Source organism: Monomorium pharaonis, chromosome 1 (genome assembly GCF_013373865.1).
Source record: "Monomorium pharaonis isolate MP-MQ-018 chromosome 1, ASM1337386v2, whole genome shotgun sequence".
NCBI lineage: Eukaryota > Metazoa > Arthropoda > Insecta > Hymenoptera > Formicidae > Monomorium > Monomorium pharaonis.
In genome coordinates this window covers 25,001,939-25,024,128 of record NC_050467.1, presented here as the reverse complement: position 1 = coordinate 25,024,128, position 22,190 = coordinate 25,001,939, and the positions used below count along the sequence as shown (strand labels likewise).

The following is a 22,190-nucleotide window of genomic DNA, read 5'->3' as shown; positions in this document are numbered from 1 at the left end:
TCGAAATGGTACAGCAACAAATAGAATTTTTATTAATTTTATTCCTTGAATTGAGTTTGTTAGGTGAAGAGAGGCATATAATATGGTGGAAAATATCAAATATGTATAATATTTTTCCGTCATCGTGTGCGATGGATAGAGAGAATGGATCTCGTTCTACGCGACGCGGAACGACAAATGGTGAATTTCGCTCGATCAGTCGTCCAATATTCATAGGGCACGATGCACGCGTACCGACGCATCGGCCGCACAACGTCGCATCGTGCGTGTGCGTCAGCGCGCGTGCGGCAAACACACGTGGTCGGAGTCGCGTGCCACGTGGGAATATAGGAGTTATTCGCGGGCGTGAATATAAATGGACCCGCGTGCACGAACAACGCATGTAATATCGTGTACCGGGCTGTAATTTCCAATGTAACTAATTGAGTTACGTATACACGCGAATTCACAGCGCGCGCGCGCTTGCGAGCTGCTGAATCTAAACGTGCAGGATTCGAATGTACCCGCGTTGTTTCACAATTCGGGCTCCGCCCGAATGGACGCGAAGCTCTCTCCCGAATCGCGGTTTATTCGAAATTGAAACTCGAAACCGACATCCCGAGTCCAATTTTTAACGCCACCGACGTGAAACAATACACGATATTTCTTACACGTGTAACGATTGTCATAAAAAAGTATGGATACTGAAAATACATTTAGTTAGGATAAACTGTCGCTGTTGCTCTAATTTAAAGTCGAATTTGTAACATTTTCTAAGAGTAAACAAAAATATAAAAATTATATTATTGTTTGAAAAGCATTGCTAGAGGAAACCACAGAAGTAACTTTAAAAAATAACATTTATTAAGAAAAAAATATATAACTAAATACTTTTACGAAAAGATTACGTTTTTAAGTTTTATAGGTTTTTTTTTTTATTCTACTTATTACTGTTGCTATCTTGCAATTCCAAAAACTATATTTACTAACGATATCGTTTCTTTATCAAAAATTGCACTTGAGGAATTTTATATTGTGCGTATTTAATTCTTTTATATTGTTAAAACGTTAAATACATATTTTTTTCGGGAACAATAACTTTCGCAATTTTCCTTGACACTGATGCAACGAACCTCGCGTCGTTGAATTAGCGAGCGTTCGTGCATGGTTCGTTTGTTTCGTTGAGGGACGAAGCCACTTTCTCATCTACGAGGATCCTTCAGACCGTGACTCAGTTTAGAAGTCGCGAGGACTTCGTTAGTGCGGCTTTTCAAGCTAAAAGTCAAACATCGAACAAGCAGCGTGGAAGGATTAGAACGCTTTGTTACCTCGCCTCTAGCGCAGGAGTTCATACAGATAAAGGAGTTTTGTTTATAGCTGATGAACTGTAATCTTTGGACAGATACGTGCACAATCTGTTGTTCGTTCTTTATAAAAATTAATTAGACTGATGTATAAAAATATTAGAAATATTTGTTTCGACTGTTTTATTTTGAAATACATATGTATCTCAATTAAACCTTTTGCATTTCTTATTTTCCTTCACCTATCTAATAATATAATAATTGTTTGTTAATTATATTCGAATTGCACAGAATTGAGTTTTCAAATTTGTTATCTCTAGTTCATTTATTCACAATATTTAATAATTACGCAATATATTACGATCTTTTCTCGTTAAATCTAGCGTTTTAATTTCATTGCTTTAATTCAATCTTCCGTCCGCATATAATATAAACTGTAGTTTTATAAAATTAAAAATTTTTTTTTCATCTGTGTTTTAAAATAGAATGGTCATTTCCATTATAATTGTGTTGGTAGGAAAGGTCGGGAGCTTTTCTTTCATATAAAGAGCAATAAATCGAGAACAGAATCGTGCGTCAGACGGTGCAAATATGACTCTTTAGCATCGCCTTTCTTTTCCATTCCATTCGCGGTACCGATTGCTGTTTAATCCTTCAGCATGCATGCCGTTAAGTGCGCGTTAAGAGACTCGAGGGAATAGAGGATGCGGTACCACCATGTAAAAGCAAGTGGCTTTAGTCACTGCGATAAAATCTATGACAACTGACGACTGGTTTTAAGGCGCGACTTGCAATTTGTCAAGCCTTCTTACAAATCACGAGATCGCAAGCTCAAGCTTTGCGAGGTCAAGTGTACTCTTGCGATAAGAAACGTAATAGCACTTCTTGCGTTCTGCTTTTCACGTTCATCCCCGCGCGAGTTACAAGTTATTATATAATATGCGAAAACATACTACATGCTGTGTTGATGACAACGCAGTGCATAAAATAACATACAATTATCAAAATTTTCTTCACAGGAAACCGACTTTATATCATAAGAAAAGGTATCGGATACCCAAGCTATGGCAAAAAGTAGTTTTGAAGACGGTTCCCAAATGAGGCATTTAGTTCCCAAATGGCGTTTCTAATAAAGCTCCCTTGTCCACTGGCGAGTTATTCTTGACGAGAACGTGAACTCAAATTCTCATTATACAGTTCGCAGTCGTGGAAAATTACTTCTGCAGTCATGACATACCTAGTCAAAGTTGTTAGTCAAAGTAACGTTTGTGGACTACTACCGCGAGAACTGTTGCGAACATCCGAACATTCAGTTCACGAACTTGCGTGAATTGCGCAAATTGAAAGGGCAGAACTATGTTAATCTGGCAAAAATGTTGAGTCTATACTAATTTACTTAATTAATATCGTGTTATGTGCTAACGATCATAATCGTGAGAATTATTAAAATAACGAGTCTTAAAAGTACGAAATGTAGTGAACGACAACTTGGATAGGATTTTGTGCGCGTTTTCCATATAGTAACATGGATTATATATACAATATGAAAATGTTGTACATATGTTATTAATTAATTAAAATTCATCACGCATAATGCTTATGTACACGTCGCCGCGGTAAAGTACGAGGATCGAGTTCCTTCTCGTGCATAGGATCGGCTACAGACGGTTTAACTAATAAATCATTAAGCAACTCGTCACTTGAGCAATGTCCTCGACGCGCACGAAGACGGATGATATTAAATCCGCAGAGAGATGTTCCTCGCCGAATGGCTAATTCGTTAAGTAACTCACGTATCTGTGCTCGCAGGGGAACGACTTTGACGACAATTTAAGCTCCGAGCAAATTTCTCGTACCAATCCTCACTGTGACACCGTTTATTGGGCAACTACTTGCCAATTTAGCTTCATTCACTGTTTATTCGTATCGAATAAGTGATGGAGAAGTTAAGTTCGAAATTTGAGGTTTAAATCGTAGATAGAGTATTACGGATCACTAACTATGATAGTGTAGCTCTTTCTTCACATTAAAAAAATCTAAAAAACTAATTTTGTTATAAAATTACATATTTATTCAAAATAAAAAAATATAAAATATATGCAAATACAACTATAATACATATAGATTATAGATTAGCAATAGAACTACTTGTTGAATAACTATTTCGATTTGATAATTTAGAAAAAAACCCGCATTATACTTGTTGCGACATCAGGTTTAGAACTTAGCGAATAAAATGTTAAATAACAAAGAAACAATTAAACGTACATATACACGTGTAATATGTTCAATTTTAAAAAATGAGAAATAAATGTAATTAAATGCTAAAATGTATATTTTGAAAATGTGCTGAAAAGCTAAAATTGCCTTATGACAAATACCGTCTATTTGCATATTCACGTTACTGCATAACGGAAATATCGTGATTGTCCATTATATCTACATAATACCTTCCTTGATTTATTTTTGATCTATGTTATATAATGGCTCAAAAAGAATATGTATGAAATTGTATTATTTTATTATCCTGCCGTTGTTTAAACAGATTGCGCATACAGATAAACTGAAAAAAAACATGCCGCAATTTTTGAATTGAATAACAGTGGTTAAAACAATTATGTATCGTGCCGCAGATAATAATAATTTTGTTTATACTGCAGGTGGTTCGTTTTAGATGCACGATGAAGTTAATTTTACTGAATTAAACAAAGTTGCGAACTGCATTGTGCACGCAGTATAATGGGTACAGATACATTTCAACAAGGTAAAATGGGCTGTGTGCAAGGTTTTTCTCATTTTCGCTAGCGGTACCAGACAGTAGTTTACGATAAAATGGCCAGCATCGTTATTTATTTACTGCCTTTATGACTACCTCGGACCTGCATACCAGAATGTGCAAACTTGACATCTTTTGTTCGTGTTATGTAGATAGCCAAGCCACCTACAAAATAATATCGCGGTTGTAATATGAGAAACACTTTCCTAAGTTGCTGAAAATCGGACTTTTTTTGCACACTTTTTATTTAATAACGCTGAATTTAATAGAAAATTAATAGAATTGGTTCTCGAATAACTCGATCAATATCGACGATCCAATTTGAATCGTATTTCTGCTAAAACATCGGAGATATTAAGTCGAAAAATTTTAGATAATTCGCACTGCATATTTTAACTCATGTTTTTATAACATATGCATATACAAAAGTTTAAAACTTAACGGAGTTTTGTATTGTATGATTTTCAGAAACGCAGTATGAGAAACATTTCGGAGGCAATAAACTAACGACTACAATGGCAAATTCCCTACAAAATTTTGCAGTTTTTAGGACTTCAAGGTATTTAAAATAATGAGAATATTTCGAACAAAAGTTCTCACTTTTACCTCAAAATTTACAGTATTAGAATTAGTAAATCTAATCGAGTTTTTTAATCACAAAATAATATTAACAGATAAGATTAGAAATATATCAATCATAAGTTTTTATCACATTTTTATTATATATTTGGTGCATGTTTATAAACTTTCTTGAAAATTTTAATTAGAAAAATATTTAAACTTCAGATGGAAATATTGCGTTCGTTCTGTTTCATTCATAAAGATGTTCTTGCGCGGTTGTGCAAGACAGTGAGAGAACGACGACATTTCGCGTCCGGTTACTCCAGCTTGGTCAGATTGGCGTTTCGTATTTATAGTTTGACCTAATCTTCCTAAGAGTCAAAGATGAAAAGACACACGACGCGCGGCAAAGAGAGAGAAAGAGAGAGAGAGAGAAAGAGAGAGAAGTTACTCGCGCGGTATCCCGACTCTCCGTTTTCCGTGAACGTCGTCATGCCTCTGGCATTCGTTTTCGCCCCTTCACATTTCAGCGGGGCAGCGACGAAATTAACGCCGAAGAGGTGAGTAACCCGCTCTCTGGGATTGGCAACAACAGTCTTCTCGTTGCGCGCGACGCGTCTACTCTTACGTAACATCTCCACGATCTTGATTTAAAGCTACTCTTCTTTCTGAACTGTAATAAACATTTCTCTTCTCCACATATTTTCCTAAATAAATGACGTTTCTGCTATAAACACACTGATATCGACTTAAATTATTATATGTTACTTTATTCTAACAGAAAAAAATTATGTATTTTTCACATTTTTTTGTTACATATGCAGAAACATATTTGTTTACACACTCTGTATATATTATTCTAGGTTTTATCACACATTAAAGTTAAATTGTCTTTAATTATATATAAAATTCAATAGATTGTTAAACAATCGTATCTCGTTCAAATGTTCTGCAATGAAATTTTTAACATGCTTAAAACTTATTATACATGTAATCTGGAAAACGATACAATACGGAAACGATGCAGGGAAAAGCATATGAACTCCCTAAGTCTTTTAAATAAGACGGCGCGCTGCGATTTGTCGGATTTGTGGAAACGCGAGCGATTTGTCCTGCTTTCGGTGCGAGTTACGTAAACAGCAGCCACGAAAAATAAAAAAAAAATGAAAAAAAAAGAAGCGACATATGGTACGTTCGTATCTCCGCCGTGATATCGCCTTATCCCCATGGGAGACTTTAAGCTGGCCAGAGCTTAACGATCGCGGGAACGACGGCCACTTTGGCGAAGGGAAAACGACTGCTCGTTCACCGTCTCTCCTTCCCGTCTCAGGAGAAAGAAATTCTCCGACTCCTTCGTCGACCTCGCTTGACGGCCAATTAAGGAGACCGATTACCCTCGCTCGTATTATTCGCTCAAATAAAATGCGTTACGTCTCGTGTCAGAACTTCAGCTCGTATAATTACGGGAATACTTGTCCCTACCAGAATGACGCGAAATGCACTCGGCGTCGCGTTTAAAAAGTAATTCTAAAAGCCTCTTCCGAAAATCTGGTTTAATAATTGTCTCGCCCTTTTGCAAAATTTTTTCCACAAAATTACGCGGACTCTCAGCGACACGCTAATTGTATGCATTTTCCAGAATCACATTTTAACAGCACGATGTGCACTTCTACTTCCTCTCCATTTACTATATTATAATGTAAAAAAACTGAATGTAAGTATTATATTATTACTATTTAGCTACATTCAGTTTTTAAATTTTGCCAGTGTACAATCGGGGCGGTTTAAACATAATTTTTCAAATGAAAGAACTCAAAGAAAATATAAAACAATTAAATATCCTTAAATAAAATTAGTTTTCTTTGCTTCTCTAGTCAGTTGGTATCATTTAACGAGTGACAAATGCACGGTAGGAAATTTCGTAGAATTTTAAGGGAACAAGATTCGATGCAAATTATTAAAACCATGATTATAATGACTTTAGGCATGTGCATAAACGATCCATTAGAACATGATGATATCAAATTATGTTTCCTCTGAAGAGCAGTTTTTATTTTTCGATGGGACACATGGGAAAAGGACAAAAAATTACGAGCTCCCCCCCTCTCTCTCTCTTCTCTCCTTGTCTCTCTGTATCTATCTATCTCTCTCTCTCTCTCTATGAAATTCGCGGCCGCATAAACCCGGCTGTCTGGCCAATTATCCTTTGATGTGCTTACTCGTACGTAGCGTTGCAACTCGCATTCGACTCCACTTATTTCATAAGCTAAGAGACGAGAGGGTAAGGGAGAGACTAATATTCATCATTCGCTCTTCTCTCGCGAAAATCAACAGTTACGTATTCTGTTTGCCGACGTCTCGCTTCGCCGCTCGGCGCTATCGGGCGTCCTTTGATCCTCGCGATGAATATCGTCCGTTTGCGTCGACAATTACGAATTGAGTAATGAGATGAAATACGTGGCGCCGACGACTCGTTCACGACCGACGCGAAATCAAGCACTTGGATTCACTCGCAATCGAGTTTACGATTCATGTGCTTAATGAAAATTATCGTGTCTTGGTGTGTAGTAGTCAAGTTTATGAATCTTTTGAGATATTTGAATAATTTTGCAAAAAATTTATTGGAAAAAAATAGTTTCGTATACTTGGTACCAAATATTATTGACTATAAATTATAGTTAAATTATGATAATATAAAATAGTAACCTTTTTTTCTTTCGGTGTATCCACACCTTAAGGAGATGCTGGATTGTCTCTCAAGCTTAATCGGGGTCGATAATGTAGAGTTATTCGTGCACATCATTAATGAGATTTCATATATATTTCTTTTATAGATTTGGAAATTCTTTTCTAGAGTTAAAGTACACATATTAATATCAATCTGTGAATTGGATTTTATATCAAGAACGAAAAATGTTTTTTTATATTACTCTACATTATTCTCTTATACTAAAGCTTCTAGCTCATTTCTGAAAGTACATTATTATTTTTTCTTGTAATGACAACGGTGCATAACAGTTATTTTGTACGTATAGAGTTTTTAAAACTTAGGGTTGGTTGTTTCAACTTTTTGGTAAACTTACCTGCCAGGTAAGCATGCTATCTTCATTTCTTTTCTTAAATAAATAAAGACAAACATATATTTACCCGATAGGTAAGTTTACCAAGAAATTGGAACAATCAACCCTTAGTGCTGTAGATGAAAGAGACGACAAAGTACAATTTTCCAATTGTTTTCGTTTTTTTATATGAAATTATAGTTAGCCACCGTTTGTTATTGCCTATACTTTAATTCTGGAGAAGGATTTATTATACAATTCTATGAAATCAATTAAGAGCCAAGCGTATCCGAAAATAATTAGCGTTCAATCAGTAAAACAGATGACTCCAGCGTCCGCATAATACATATTAAAATAGGATCTCCTTATCATAATCATTTTACTGTGCGACTGCAGTCACATATCAACAAACGCTTTTCTCCCGGTGTACGTGTCACTTTTCTATCTTATTCTTGACACGCGGATAATCTCTGTCTCTCGCGTGATTCTCACCGCGAACAAAGAGAGAGAATAGATAATGCTTGACCATTTGCACATACCGGCTGTACATTACTCGCCTCAAAAGCACCTCTGTTACCGTTGAAAATGCTCTTAGAGGCTATTTGCCAAATGATTTCCCGCTCGAAATACTCGTCTGTTCGTTGCACGCTGCATACTCCATAACTGTAATGCAGCATTTAGGAAAGGCAGTGTATCCGTCCCTTCCCGAGGATACTTTGATGATAGGATGATGATACCTATCATCGTTTTACGGGCCATGCATTGCAAAACAGTCATGTCCAGACTAACAGCAAGAAATGTACGCGTGTGAGAGAATACAAAGTTTTGAAATATTGAAATCATAACAAGTTTGTTTTTCAATTATTTATATTGATGCTTTTCACTTTCATCCAACAATATTATGCTTTAATTGGACAAAATATTAATTTACTTGCGTATTTAATGTTAAATAATGATATACATATAATATAATTACGCAAGCGATATTCGATATTTTAATAATTTTGGTCTTTATTAATCTTAATTAATAATTATATAATTACTATATATGTCGCGAGATTTGGGAATTCACAAATTATGTTTCTGAAATTTAAACATAGAAAATCATCACATAAATATTTTAACGGTTTGAATAGAATCCGATGTATTCATTATAAAGTTATAAAAAGAAGAGCGATTTTATAAATTTTTGCTACGATTACAAAAATCCCTTATAGTTGCCTTTTTGACATATGTATTCGTTTTTTTTTGTTCTCCACATTCCCCTTAATATCGTGTTTGGCTTAGCCCGAGAGAATGACGCGACAGGCATTAATGAAATGAAGGCGGTTTTTTTTAATCTTTTAGACAGAGCTTTATCCCGAGCTACTGTATCCGACGCTGGACGCAAAATTCGTGTAAATATAGAATCCTCTTTCTATTTTTCGCATGTGTGTTCGCCATTCACGGTCGTCACTGAAAAGCAGGGCTATCGCGGAGATAAGGATTTTCCTCGGTATAGCGTACGTTATATAGTAACGGGCATATCCCTGGATCCATACGAGATCTCGCGTTACTCGTTAAAAAAATCTGATATAATACTAGTGTGAAACCATGTGCTAGTGAACGTCGTAGGATTGCGGAGCGTATAAAAGTTTTTACAACATCGAAAATATCGTGTTTTTAATTTTTCTTTTTACGTAATACAATTAAAGAAACTAATTAAAAACTTTATTACAAATACAATATAACCGGAAACGTAATGAAATTCACATTTATGTAAAGAGGATTAAGAAACCAATTGTTTCGTGTAAAAGATATTGTCACTTTCTATTTTATTTGTAATGTAGAAATGTAAAGTAGAATTATATAAAAACTTATAATTATGTAAATACAACGCCCACAAATTCGAAGCGGATTGTGCTTTCTTCTTCATTGGGAGATTTGGTGACCACAATAGCAAAGTTTCCTTCATGCATAAGACTGTGATAAAGTCGGATGCTCGATGAAATCGTAAAGAGGGAGAATTATGCGACGCAAAAAGCTGGAGTCCCTGGTAAAATTCTGGTGATAGAAATTGTTAAATATTACCGACAGGAAATGCTAGCGAGGTTTCCGCCGAGTGAAGGAGCTACGTTACGTAGTCTTTGGAAGACTTTTGGGATAACGAGCCGCCTTTGCCTCATCCGAAACGACCCAATTCTCCTGTGGGAATCTGCCGAGGCGGAGGTAGAGGAAAGCTCTGAGAGGAAAGCTCGATAGTAATATCGATCGATAGACAGAGAAGAAGGCTAACGGGAAGAGATGAGCCGGCGAGTAAGCGAGCACGACGAAGAGGGTTTACGATCGTTTGTCCTTCCGTCGTTCGGTGGAAAAAAAATTGAGCTTATCGAGCAGGAAGGAATCCCTTCCGGGTCACTCTCTGCGAAAGACAGACTGCGGCCAACGGGAAATAATAAAGAGAATTCGTGATTGCAGAAATGTCAGATTGCAAATGTGATGCGGGGACCGTAGAGAAACGATGTGAATTAATATCGGTGATGCATGATAATGTCTATGATATAATGTTATTTGATGATAATGTAAACGTTGTCGCAAGGATTTGGGCGTTATTATTTGTTCACATTGTAATATCACACAAAAGGGAGGTGCATGAATTTAAAAATCAAAGAAATTCGAAAAAGATACAAATATTGAATCTGTTTACGAGAATGCAGTAGGTAGGTACGTTATCGTTACAAATTCCTAAATTAATTTTATCATTATATTTACATTAATCAACTACTTGACACATTTAACATTAACACAATTAAATATTAAAGGTACCCATTATGTTCGTAAGAAACGCCAAACATCTTACCCTCGCGTTCACTTTCATAATCTTCCTCTTTCTCTCCATGAAAAAAATATCAACGCGACGCATTACCGTAATCACTTCCCCGGAGGATTCATCAGAGTTCCGACGAGAGGGGAAGTCGGACTCGAACAAGTCCGATACACGGTCGCTCTCGTTCTTTTGCTCTACCCGATCAAGAGAAAAAAATTGAGTTTTCTGAACGCGGGGAAACGAATCCCTTGTACTTTTCGCGGAATTCCCGAAAAGACACTGAGGAGAAACGAGGGGCAGAAGAAGGAAAAGAGGGAGCGCGCCCCTAGCTTTTCTTCCTTGTGCCGCGTAACTCTCAAACCCGCGGTCTCAATCTTCCCCCACGGTCTTTGTCCTTCGCTTGAGTCATTACTTTATCTTTTTCCCACCCTTTTTCCTCATACACCGGGCCCGTTCTTCTCTCATCCTTTGCTTCTTAGTCTATCTCCCGCACAGCCCTTGGTCTTCTGGTATCTTCTTGCGTCTTCTTTCACCCCCCTCCCCCCATGGAATTCTTTCTCGCGAATTTCCCTCTTCTCATCTGGTTTGTTCTCTTAGCGTACCGCTCGTTTACGTTTCCGTGTCTTTGATTATCTCGTTTACTTCTTCAGAGTACTTTCTCTTCTTTTTTTCATTCGTTTCTGTTTTCTTTTCAATCGCTACAACACAAAAGCGTTGTATGATTTTAGATATTCATAGACAACCCGTGTTTCTGATATACTATTTAGAGTTCGCGATCGAAACTGCAGCGCAAAATATCCTGATAAAAACAGAGTGGTGACATATCTAAAAAAGCTTTTACTGCACAAAAGTTTAACAAGTTTTTTAGCGTTTATTTTAGACGAGATCGATCTCGATTATTCTGTCCTGTAGTTCACCGAGCTATACTAAGAAAAGATAATTTTAGTTGACATTATGTAAACATATGCAAATAATAAATTCATGGCTTCTTTTCTATATGATATCTTCTCTCTTTTACATTCCTCGTTTTTAATTTAAAAATCGTTCTCTTTTTTTTCTTGCTTGCTGCGTTTTTTCTCTTACTTATTCCTTTTAATTTTATCTTCTTTTCGGCTTTGAGAGTGTTAGTTACGATACTAGATGAAGAGAAAATATTAAGTGAAAGGGAGATGCATCAGGGATGGAAAGTCGTGGTATTAGCCGCACGCGGAATATACGGTAAACTTACGTTGCTCGCATATTTGTTCAATTTTCGCGGAGTAAACTACACATCGCCACTGCAGGTTGCTTTCGGTTGGAATATGTATTTGCGGTACGTTCGGTTTGTATATTCCGTGTATGTATATTTAATGGAAGTTCCCTATACGGTCTGTCCGTACCGTATTGACGTTCTCGGCTATTGCAAACAGCATTGTTTTATACGACAATTTTATAACATGTTACGCGGATGAACGTAAATTAATAAAATCAATTAGATACAATAAAAATTATACCTAGTGATAAGAATTTATTCATTTTTTTTTCTGGGGAAAAATTCTGGGGAACATATCACAAAGTAGTCAAAACGGTAAATACGCAAAGCAAAGTTTGAGAGAAGCCGTTCCCGCGTTACTCGATCTCCGCGCAGAGAGAAGCCAAAAAGGAACGTGTACAGAAATATGGAAAAAGATGAATTTGCATATCGCACGTGTGCTGCTTGCAATCCTGCGATTCTCGCAGTCCTTGACGGTAAGGTTTATAACGAGAAATTCGGATGGGACGCGGCGCGATGTAAATGTAAATGTAAATGCAGACTATTTCCGGCCATGTCGATGGGGATGGACCAACGATACATCAGGGAATGCAAGGTATGACCTGACGAATTAATTAAGGACGGGATTATGACGCTCAACGGCATTGTTTCGGTTCACTTTAGGACCGGAGTATTTTCAACATTCAGCAAAACACGGCGTGTAAATGTGTGAATTTGTATTGTGTGTAAGTCTAAAGTTTACTGTTGATAACGAGCAAATATTATGTGTAACGCATCCTTGTATTAATAATCAACGAGGTAAAATCTATTTCGTTGTATCACATATTTTTAATAAGGAGATATTCTCGTTTCTTTTTGTATCATATTTTTATACTTATTTTAGGACTTTTTTTTAAAGAAAATATAAAAGCTATAAAACTATTGAATCAGTCGGATAAATTATCTATTGGTAACAGTTCTGAAAAATATTTCGAGAAAAACATGTTAAAAATTTTCAACAGTTCATACGTTAATATATATTTTTGCAAATCCTTTATCTTTATGTATTTTATTATCGTAAAGTTGCGGTTGGCAAAATTAATTTTTTTGTTACGTATTTTCATTATAAATAAAAATTCAAGAGACTTATTGATGCGCAGGTTAATTGAAAAAACGTCCGCGTCGCAATTTGTTAATCGATGCAATACAAAACAACGTTTAAGCTGATAAAGTGTCGAAATAAGTTCTTTTGTAATAGTGGAATTCCTCATTTTCAAGCTCAAATAAAAGAATTATTTAATTTTTTTCCCAGTTCTTTTCACGAGGTCCTGATAAGGAACTATATTCTTGTTTTTTTTCGTGGGTCCAAAACTTTAGTTTTTCGAGAATATTGTTACGTTCGATCGGATAAATTGGATTGATGCAAGCGATCATAACTGAATAAAACAACACGAATCAACAATTGAACGTTTACCGAGGCATGTTTATCGAAGCGCATAACATATATGTTAATAAATTTCATATCGACAGGAAATCAAATTTCGCTTCTACTTCGTCGAATTAACCAAATGAATTCTTATCCATGCGTATTTACGTGCACTAATAACATATTTGCATATATTTATACATTGGCTATAATGTGTATGACGTGAAATTAAATTTTGCTCTTACTTCGTCATATCACTCGAATGAATTCTCATCCATGCGCATTTATGCGTATCAATAACATATTTGTACACATATTTATCGATTATAATTCATGCTTTATGCGAAATGAAAATTTTGCTTTTACTTTGTCGACTTAATGAAATTAATTTTTCATGCACATAAATAACACGCTGCACGGTTGTCAAATAGTATCCGCTGAAAATCAAATTTTATAAGAGACAAAATATCAGTTTTCTATATAAAAATTTAAAAAGTTTTCATCTCTATCTTTCGTACGAATGAACTGAATTTATTCATATAACTTTGATAGTCTCTGAAATTGCACGCAATTTTACTTTGACAAAAATTTAATGTTATTCAACATTACCCGAATTTATGTAATTACCTGAATTTTCGAAATTATCAATTTCGGTTTATTTCTGTTCGTATTCTACATGAAAGCGAACCTTGTGCAATCTCACTAAAAAGCACTTCTCGTTACGGAGGAAATACATTTGCAAAGAGATGCATTGAACTTTGGACAAGGGGAAATATCTTTTTTTCGTTGACGTTAATTAGTCACGGTACGCAAATTCAATCGCGCTATAATCATCCCTCGCGCGGCGCAAGCGGGAAACCTACGCCGAGCAGATTGACCGTTCGCTGGCGTTTTCCGTCGTCCGTTACAAATGGTGATTGGCAGAGAGTGATGTCGACGTTCAATCGACAGCCGGATATACACCGCTGAGAATTGGCGACCGCTTATTGAACATACAATCTGCTGGTTCCAACCGCAGGTAATTCGGCCAATACAGCCCCCTCTTCGCTCTCGCGTATTTCGCATTCGTGCAACGCGGCCCCGTTGCAGTTTGTTGTTTTTCACGCGTACCGCCGCGCTACCCGTGCCACGCGGGCTTTGAGCCCGGAATTAACACTCTTTCGGCTGCGCCCCATTGCGTTATCGGTGTTGGTCTATGTTGCGATGCGTCAGTATTCTATCAGTCGCATCGTTAGAAGCGAAGAGCGTAAATAGCAAATTCTGAACTAAAAATGAAAAATATGCCCGATATATATGAAATAATTGTTGTGATTTGAAAATGATGTGATGCAACAATAAGATCGCGACGCCAGAGAGATTAAGTGATGTCCAAAAATATAATAATTCCTTTAAAAAAGGTGGCTATCGCGTTTAAATAATATTACATTTGCGTAATATTGATATAATTAATATGCTAAAGTGAAAATTTACAATTTAATCCATTGTCTGACATGACAAGTATGGAGAAAAATATTAAAATTATTGTGACAAAATTGCATAATAATATAGGATTTCACATTTACACAGTATTGCGTTAGTACAGAAAAGTATTTTATATTATGTATGAACGTGTGATCGATACCACAATGTGAATTTGGGAATTAAATTCAGGGAGCAGTCGATTTTATTTGCTGGACTATTTCACACGCTTACGATCGAATCGGCACGGCCGCAGAAAAAAAAAAGCACGAGAACATACGCATAATGGCACGCTTTGATTGCTTATTCTCGTTCATCCAGCGATGAATACCGCTTTCCATTTATTAACGCTGCGTTTGTTCAACATAATTCGTGCAGGAATTTCATTTGACCTAAATTGAAATAGACCAATGAAGCGTGCAATATTGCGCCGTGCGAGCGCGTTTTATTGTAAACTTTATGTCCACGTGTAATTCCGTAATTATTTATGCCGCTGGATGCTCTCCGCGGCGCTGCAGCATAATTCGACTGATAACAATAACAATGGCAACAGTAACGATTATTGTTGCGCCGCGCAACGTTCTCAGGTCTCGCATGCGTTTCATGCATGCTGCGACATATCGCGCGGCGCCACCAACCGTTCTTCAAGCTAATGACTTCGCAAATACCAGGTGTGCGACATGCCAGGCACGCACCTGTTTAAACAAGCCGATACTCAAATCCAAACTTCGCCGTGTATATGTAACAGTTATCCATCAAGCATCCTGTCGTCTTATCATCGCACGTTGGACCCACGACTTGTCGTTGTAACCCGCCTATCAATACACTTCATATCGCTCGGCACTTCCGAAACCGGTTTACCTATAAATTAACGTTTCCAACAATATACCTGCAATAATTAGTTCTGCAAATTCGTTTACCAAATTAATAGCTTGGTTGGTTGTTTATGCGTTTATAGTTCATTTCATTATATAATGAAATTGATTAATTGTATTGAATAAAAACGAATCTCTGTAAAACGCATTTTTTGCCGCCGATCTAAATATTAGGTCGTTAATAGCAAAATAATAATGGCCACTTTGCAGGACACCTTTTTGTTTTATGACTTGGCTTTTGCAACCAGAAGCGAAGGAGATCTTTCATTTCCACTAAGAGTCTACGAAATTATTGCTGAATTGTCCGTATTGTTCACTAATGATGACTCGAAGAAGAATCGAAGAAACGTTTGAAGACTTAATTTTTTATTTTAAAAGAGATTAAAGCAGACGCCACATTAACTGTGCTTAATCCTCGTTTACTTCGTTTAAGTTTTGAAAATGGTAATGATTTTTACAGCTTTACAAGGTGTCTTTTCAAGCTGCATACTAGAATGCATCACACGTACCTTGGCACAAGTGTATCCTTCGTCTCAAGCATACTGAATCATTCAGGTCATCGGACCTCCTGAGTATTCATTAGCTATGTATTCGCCTCCTCTGTAATCTATAGAGGTCCGACATATCACGTCGCAGATGCATCTACAAGTTACCATAATGTATTACATAATACCGAAACAAATTAAGTCGCCAGGTGCAGAACGTCATGAAGCTTCGAATAAAGATTCGTTAAAGACGCAATTTATTGCATCTTTATTTTTCCTTTTATTACACCCTTCCATGTTCTCTTTCACTGCAGAAATAGTTTTTTTTTTCTTCAAAATGTCACAAATCCGTCCATTTACCGCTTCAAAGGATTTTCGATAGTTTCCGCTTAATTGCGAAATGGACGAGTAGTTAAACCCGATTGTCGATCGAACGGTCGATTGGTCGCTCGACCGATTTTTGACGTTGAGCTGCGAACAGTGAAGTTTTATAATACGTCGCCACTGTAATTACGCCAGGGCACATTCAGAGCGCGAGATCGTTGCATCTGGCACGGAATGAAACGCGAATGTTTCCGGTCGGCCGGAAATTTGACACACTGCCTCAGATTCGGTAGATCGAACCGCGGCCGAAGGGTGGAAACAGCGGCGAGGGAGATGCGCTCGTCAAGTGTACACACGTTGTTGCACCGCAATACACGACCGGGGTAATCAGCCTTTTGTTCCCGGCGCTAACGAGGTGTGGAAGAGGATCGCGAATACGACTACGTACGTGTATGCGTGTATAAAGGTCTCGTGTATACTCGCATACTCCCGGCCGAGATACATAACATACCGCGAATAGAGTTCTCTCTCCGTTCGTGTATGCTTTAAAAGAGCGGAACGTATGGACTGGAACGCGGGCGTTAAGCGCACAGTTCAATAAAGCTCAAATTTCCTTTTGATGGGCGGAGACTAAAAATTGCTACTATATTTGGCAAACATTTGTCACGCAATTCCTCTTTTAAAGAGACTGTAAGGAAATGCCAATTTTTTATGTTGGTGTTAAAATGACGTAACTTTTTTTTCCACGCGTTAACAAATTCATTAAAGGAATTTACATGATACATGCGCGATTGTCATAATAATGACAATGATTATTATGTATATCAACATGACAATATAGTTGAAGTATGATTTAATTTGCAAAATTATTTCCGCATAATGCAATATGATAAACAATTGTTATGCACGGTACTAAATTATCAATCGCCAAACCTTCGAATTAATTGCGAAATTAAGAGCTATTATGCAAAAAGGGCCGCAAGTTCTGTCCGCGTCCATTATATTCGCACAGAATGCATTTCATTTGTGGATCTAACAATTAGTTCACATAGTAGAATTTAATTGCGCGTTGCAATAATGTGCATGTTATTCAAGTGAATGAAATATCTGATATATTATACTCCCGCATTAGTCAACCGTTCGCTAATTAAGTGTCATTTTGAAGTAATCTTCCTTCTCTCGTATGAACCACTTGATTTATAACATTAATTTACAAGGGAACATATTCAAATATATTTACTTTGAAGAAAAATGCAAAATTTGCGTACAAGATGTTAAATTTTTGTCATGTACTTGTACGTACATAAGTTGATATTGAATTTTACGTTTCCAAGTTTGTATTTCCTCTCTTTTCACATAACAACTCTTAAGTATTCTTTACGCATTTCGGTTAGCGTATCTATTTGCATATCTATTGTTATACAGTGCGTCCCGCTTAAAACCAAATGTATACGCGAGTAAAATAAATCGAAGTGACACAGTCGATCTTTATCAGCCGAATACGTTTCATCGAGTGCATCTGTTCGACACGCAGTAGTCGTAGCCTTCGTTTCGCACGAGTGAATCGAAATCGATTGGTCGGTCGGCCTATCGCACCGTCGCATTGTCGGCTGAATTTTCCAGCGGGCAGAACCGAACACAATTTTTAAATCTGTTAAATTTTCTCCGGCAACAGTGGCGGAGGACAAAAAGCCAAAACTAGCTCTGAGGAATGTCGCGTCATTTAATTTTGCACGAAACGCCATATCGGTCATTGTTGGTATGTCATCCCGATTGCGCGGGCCAACCCCTCGGCAAGAATTTCAATGAAAGGTTTTGGAATATTTTTCTAAACACCACCTCTGAACTAAAAGAGAGCGCGAGCGGGCTACTCTTTTTGTCCCGAGGTTTACTTTTCGACCATGTCGCGAGAATGTGGAAATTTCCAATGCGAATTCCGACGATACGAAAGAACTCATATATTTCGTGTCTTTCTCTTCGTATGTTTCTCTCGGACATTTTTATTACATTTGATTTTTATATATAACAATTATCTTGCATTTTCATCGATATTGCGTTCCATACAATTTCTTAATTACATATTTCTAAAATTAATAATGGTTTTTGTAACACATATGATGTATGTTCGTTGTATACCTAAAATAATCGAGAGAGCTTTTATTGAAAAAATCGTCGATTTACGTTAATATTTACAGAAGAGAGAACACAAGTACGTGTATATAGTTAATAAAATAAGAATGTTACAAGGGTATATATTCTTTGTCGAGTACGGTTTGCGCAAGTACGATTGCAGTCGAGAAGAGGATACAAAGGACTTTGGGCAAAAAAAAGAAAATAAAAACGTAGATAACGGGAGAGAGAATCTCTCGACAAATACGAATGTATCCTTCAGTATCATGAAACGCTCAAGTGCGGTATAGGGAACCCTCTCTCGAGTCCCCGGCAAATAGGTTCTAAAAAATCTCTTAATCGGCTTCACCCTTGTAACTCGTGATCTCCTCTTGTCGTCGAGATAGGGGACGGTAAAACGTAGTAATCCATTTCGCGTCCCGTTTCTACCTGAATCCCATTCATGCATCGGATTTCGAATGATTGTTCTTATCAATTTATGTCACATTGTACGCGGCTTTGAAAATTTCCAGCTCCCAGGAAATTGGAATTATTTGGATTTTTTCCCCTCTCCTCGGAGTTCCTCATTGACAGACAAAAAATTTCGACAAAGCAATCGAATATACGGTGCGAATTCGTACTAGCCGCGACAATTTTAATTTCTTTCTTTCCGCGTGACTAATACTGGATTATTGAATGAAAAAAAAATATTAGAAAACAATTTCGATGTGCGGAAATCACGCGAATGTTTAATTTTTTACACTGGTCCAGCGATTTTCATTGCTGCTCACACTTTATTTCTTCGTGAGTCTTGCGGAGAGTAACGTAATTATGTCTTACCATTTGGAAATCTGTTATTTATGTCGGTCCGATACGACTTTGTTCCGCGAGCATACGTTTTAGTTTGCAGCGCGAGTGTTATCCGGTTTTATCCGCGCGAACCGATGATGCGGTATGCCGCGTGCGGTAATGCGCTCACAAGCCAATCGGACGGCTTGCGGTGCTCTGGTATACCGCATCGTAACGCGTGAATGGAATTAAGCCTTACCGATTCTATTCCAGGACCTAACCGGAGCGCAGGGAAGGGGGAGAAGGGACATGCCATATTTACGTCCCTACGTGATTACCCGTCGTTCAATTTGTCTAAATTCGTGCGGTACGACCGCCGTGCAGGAATCAATCAAACGAAAATTCTGATCCGTTCGACCGATCTGTTTATTCGAGACAGTGAGATATTTATATCCTTAAATATTCCGAATATATCATTACACTATCATTGATTCCTTCGCGCGAAAATGTATGAAAGCTACGAATGTGAATTAGAGATAATTATAAACAAGGAAGTCGAGAAGTTACACTTTCTCTAAAATTCCGATGGGGGAAACGGAGACGACACGACGCGAGGTGATGGAAGCAATTACAGGGAAAATCTCTCATGCGCCGTCTTATCGACGACTTGAGGAGATGAAATTTATGAAAGATCGCTCTAACATGCGAACCGACGGGACCGATCCGGTAGTATATTGGACCGGCGCGGCGGTTCGTGCTACGAGTAAAATGAAATGGCCGTGTCAGAACAGCAGACTGCGAACAGAGAAAGAGAGAGAGAGAGAGAGAGAGACAGAGAGAAAGAAAGAAAGAAAGAGCGGGGACAGTATTTTATATTTCTTTCGGACCCGCTTTCCTGTAACCGGCAATCTCGGCTGCACCACACCACACTGCCGCTTTCCGCGCCGCTCCGAGTCGCCGGAGACCGAAACTTTATTCTGTTTGCGAGGGAGTTCGGCCGGTGCACTCGCTCGCTCGTTCGTTCGCTCGCTCGCGTTTCTTTCGTCTCCTCCTCGCGGAAGTTTTCCATGAAGATTGCGGTGTACCGGGCCGAAACTTAAAATGGATGCCCGTGAGCCCGCCGCGATACGGCATCGGAGATTTTCCTCCCGGTTCCCCTTTTTTTTTCCTCTCTCCTTTCCTTTTTTTTTTTGTTCACTCGGCACTCGGCCGCTTTACCTGCCTACCTTATATACCGAAATTTGTTTTCGCAAATTACTTTCCCGCGACGGTACTTTCTGGTCGCCGTAAATTCGGCATACGTAAAGCGAAAGGAAACGTCGTCGATTCCCGTTTATTTCCTTTTCTCACGTTTCGTTTTCCAGACACATTTATTATCGTATAGATATATCGATTCTTAACAGACAATACAATATAATTTTTAATGCAATACAATCTTTTTATATAATAGGTAGGGTATTAATGGAGTTCATTGAGTGTTATCTATTGGCTGATAAAAATTGCCGACAAGAATTAGACGCGACGAAGCGAGTATTCCATTGGGAGGGCGTGAGTTTGCTAGCATTGATATGGATAAGCCAACTATCTGCCTCGCTTGCGCGGAACAGTTTCTTGCCGCACACCTACTTGCAAATAAGGAGGGTACGAGTTCTCAAACTACTTTCATAAGTATTATTTCCCTTCGGCTGCCGAACGGCTTCAAACTTCTATCCGCTCGCTCTCTGAAGAAAGAAACAAACGAGGAGTTTAGACGGCTCCTCGCGCGAGAGCACGCCCGCGCGCGCGGGAGGGGAAGGGGAATAATGCAGTCGGAATGCATTTTCCATGGACAGAGATCCAAGGGACGGGCGAGGAGTTTCTCTCCGAGCTTCTCGTTTAATCCGCCCGTACTGGCTTTACCGAGTCGAGTATCACACGACACTCGGTCTCCACCCCCGGCGCTTCTCCATGGAAATCATATACCGCGGCTGAGAGAAAATCGACGCGAGATCGAAGAAGAAACCCACGCGTACCTCGAACGATGCTTGGTCCCCAAGCCGAGACTTTATTCGTTTACCTGATACAATGACACCATGCCAATACAAAGTCAAGATTAAAATTAAAATTGTAAATCGCCCGTTTTTAATAATTAATAAAACTAAGAAGAGCCCGATCTTTTTTTTTTCTGTATTTCGAAATCCTCAGGATCGGATTTCCACTTGCAATCTGTCGTCAATTTACATCGACCGATCGGAAATTTAATCAAAATGATTGTCTTGTGATTTATTTTTACATGCGACTCAGGGAGATGCATGCGGATTTTTTATGTTTGACGAAAATATTAACATTAATTTTTTACTCGTTTAGGCGACGAAAAATTTTTCGCCAAACAAAGAGATTAGTATTAGTTTTCTCGCAAATGTTACCACTCTCCATGACACGAATCGGTCTGGTAAAAAAAGCTCTCTTCCTCTCCGTTAAAAAATTATTGGTTCGCGTGTGGGGGATTTCTATGTACATACATATATTTCTCTTTTTTCGGACGCTTTGTTAATAATATTGTGTCGCGCGGAAAATCTACCGATGGGACACGCACGCTATGCGGTGTCAACAACAGATTTCACGAAATCGGCGTGACACTCCGGTATTACGTTGCACACGCGATAGAACGTTTACGTTTCACGGTCGTTATTTAGAAGTCGATGCGCCGGCTGAGCGAGCGAGCGAAATCTGTGAGTTTCAAACAAGCGGAACGGTCGAAACAGCTGAAAATTCGCAAGCCCGCGGGGTGTTTTAATTCCACTATCTGGACCAACTTTTGTGCGAATACACACTCACGGTGCTTTATTCCCAGCTCTTTCTACCGGTCGGATTCGAGAAAGAGTGAGAGAGTAGAGACGATACCTTCTCGAGGGCGCATCCAGAGAGAGACAGAGAGAGAGAGAGAAAGACAGACACAGCGGTCGATATAGTTTTGCGACGGTTGCTTTTGCGATTCCACCTGACGCCGCATCCTGTAGGTAGCAGCC

The 22,190-nt window shown here is 38.1% G+C and overlaps 1 protein-coding gene and 1 long non-coding RNA gene across 8 annotated transcripts in view; one reads left to right on the top strand and one right to left on the bottom strand.

The window, feature by feature from the left end:
* Positions 1-22,190, top strand: part of LOC105835367 — a 204,790-nt gene that overhangs the window by 74,088 nt on the left and 108,512 nt on the right. For 4 of the 7 annotated variants that reach the window (XR_004962985.1, XR_004962986.1, XR_004962984.1 and 1 more), the window contains exon 4: positions 4,528-4,618. This is a non-coding gene — a long non-coding RNA (uncharacterized LOC105835367). Of the gene's footprint in view, positions 1-4,527; positions 4,619-4,845; positions 7,245-9,755; positions 16,217-22,190 lie in introns of those variants that run through there. The other 3 variants (XR_004962982.1, XR_004962990.1, XR_004962983.1) reach the window with 2 other exon arrangements.
* Positions 1-22,190, bottom strand: part of LOC105839278 — a 168,053-nt gene that overhangs the window by 56,892 nt on the left and 88,971 nt on the right. The window lies entirely within an intron of this gene.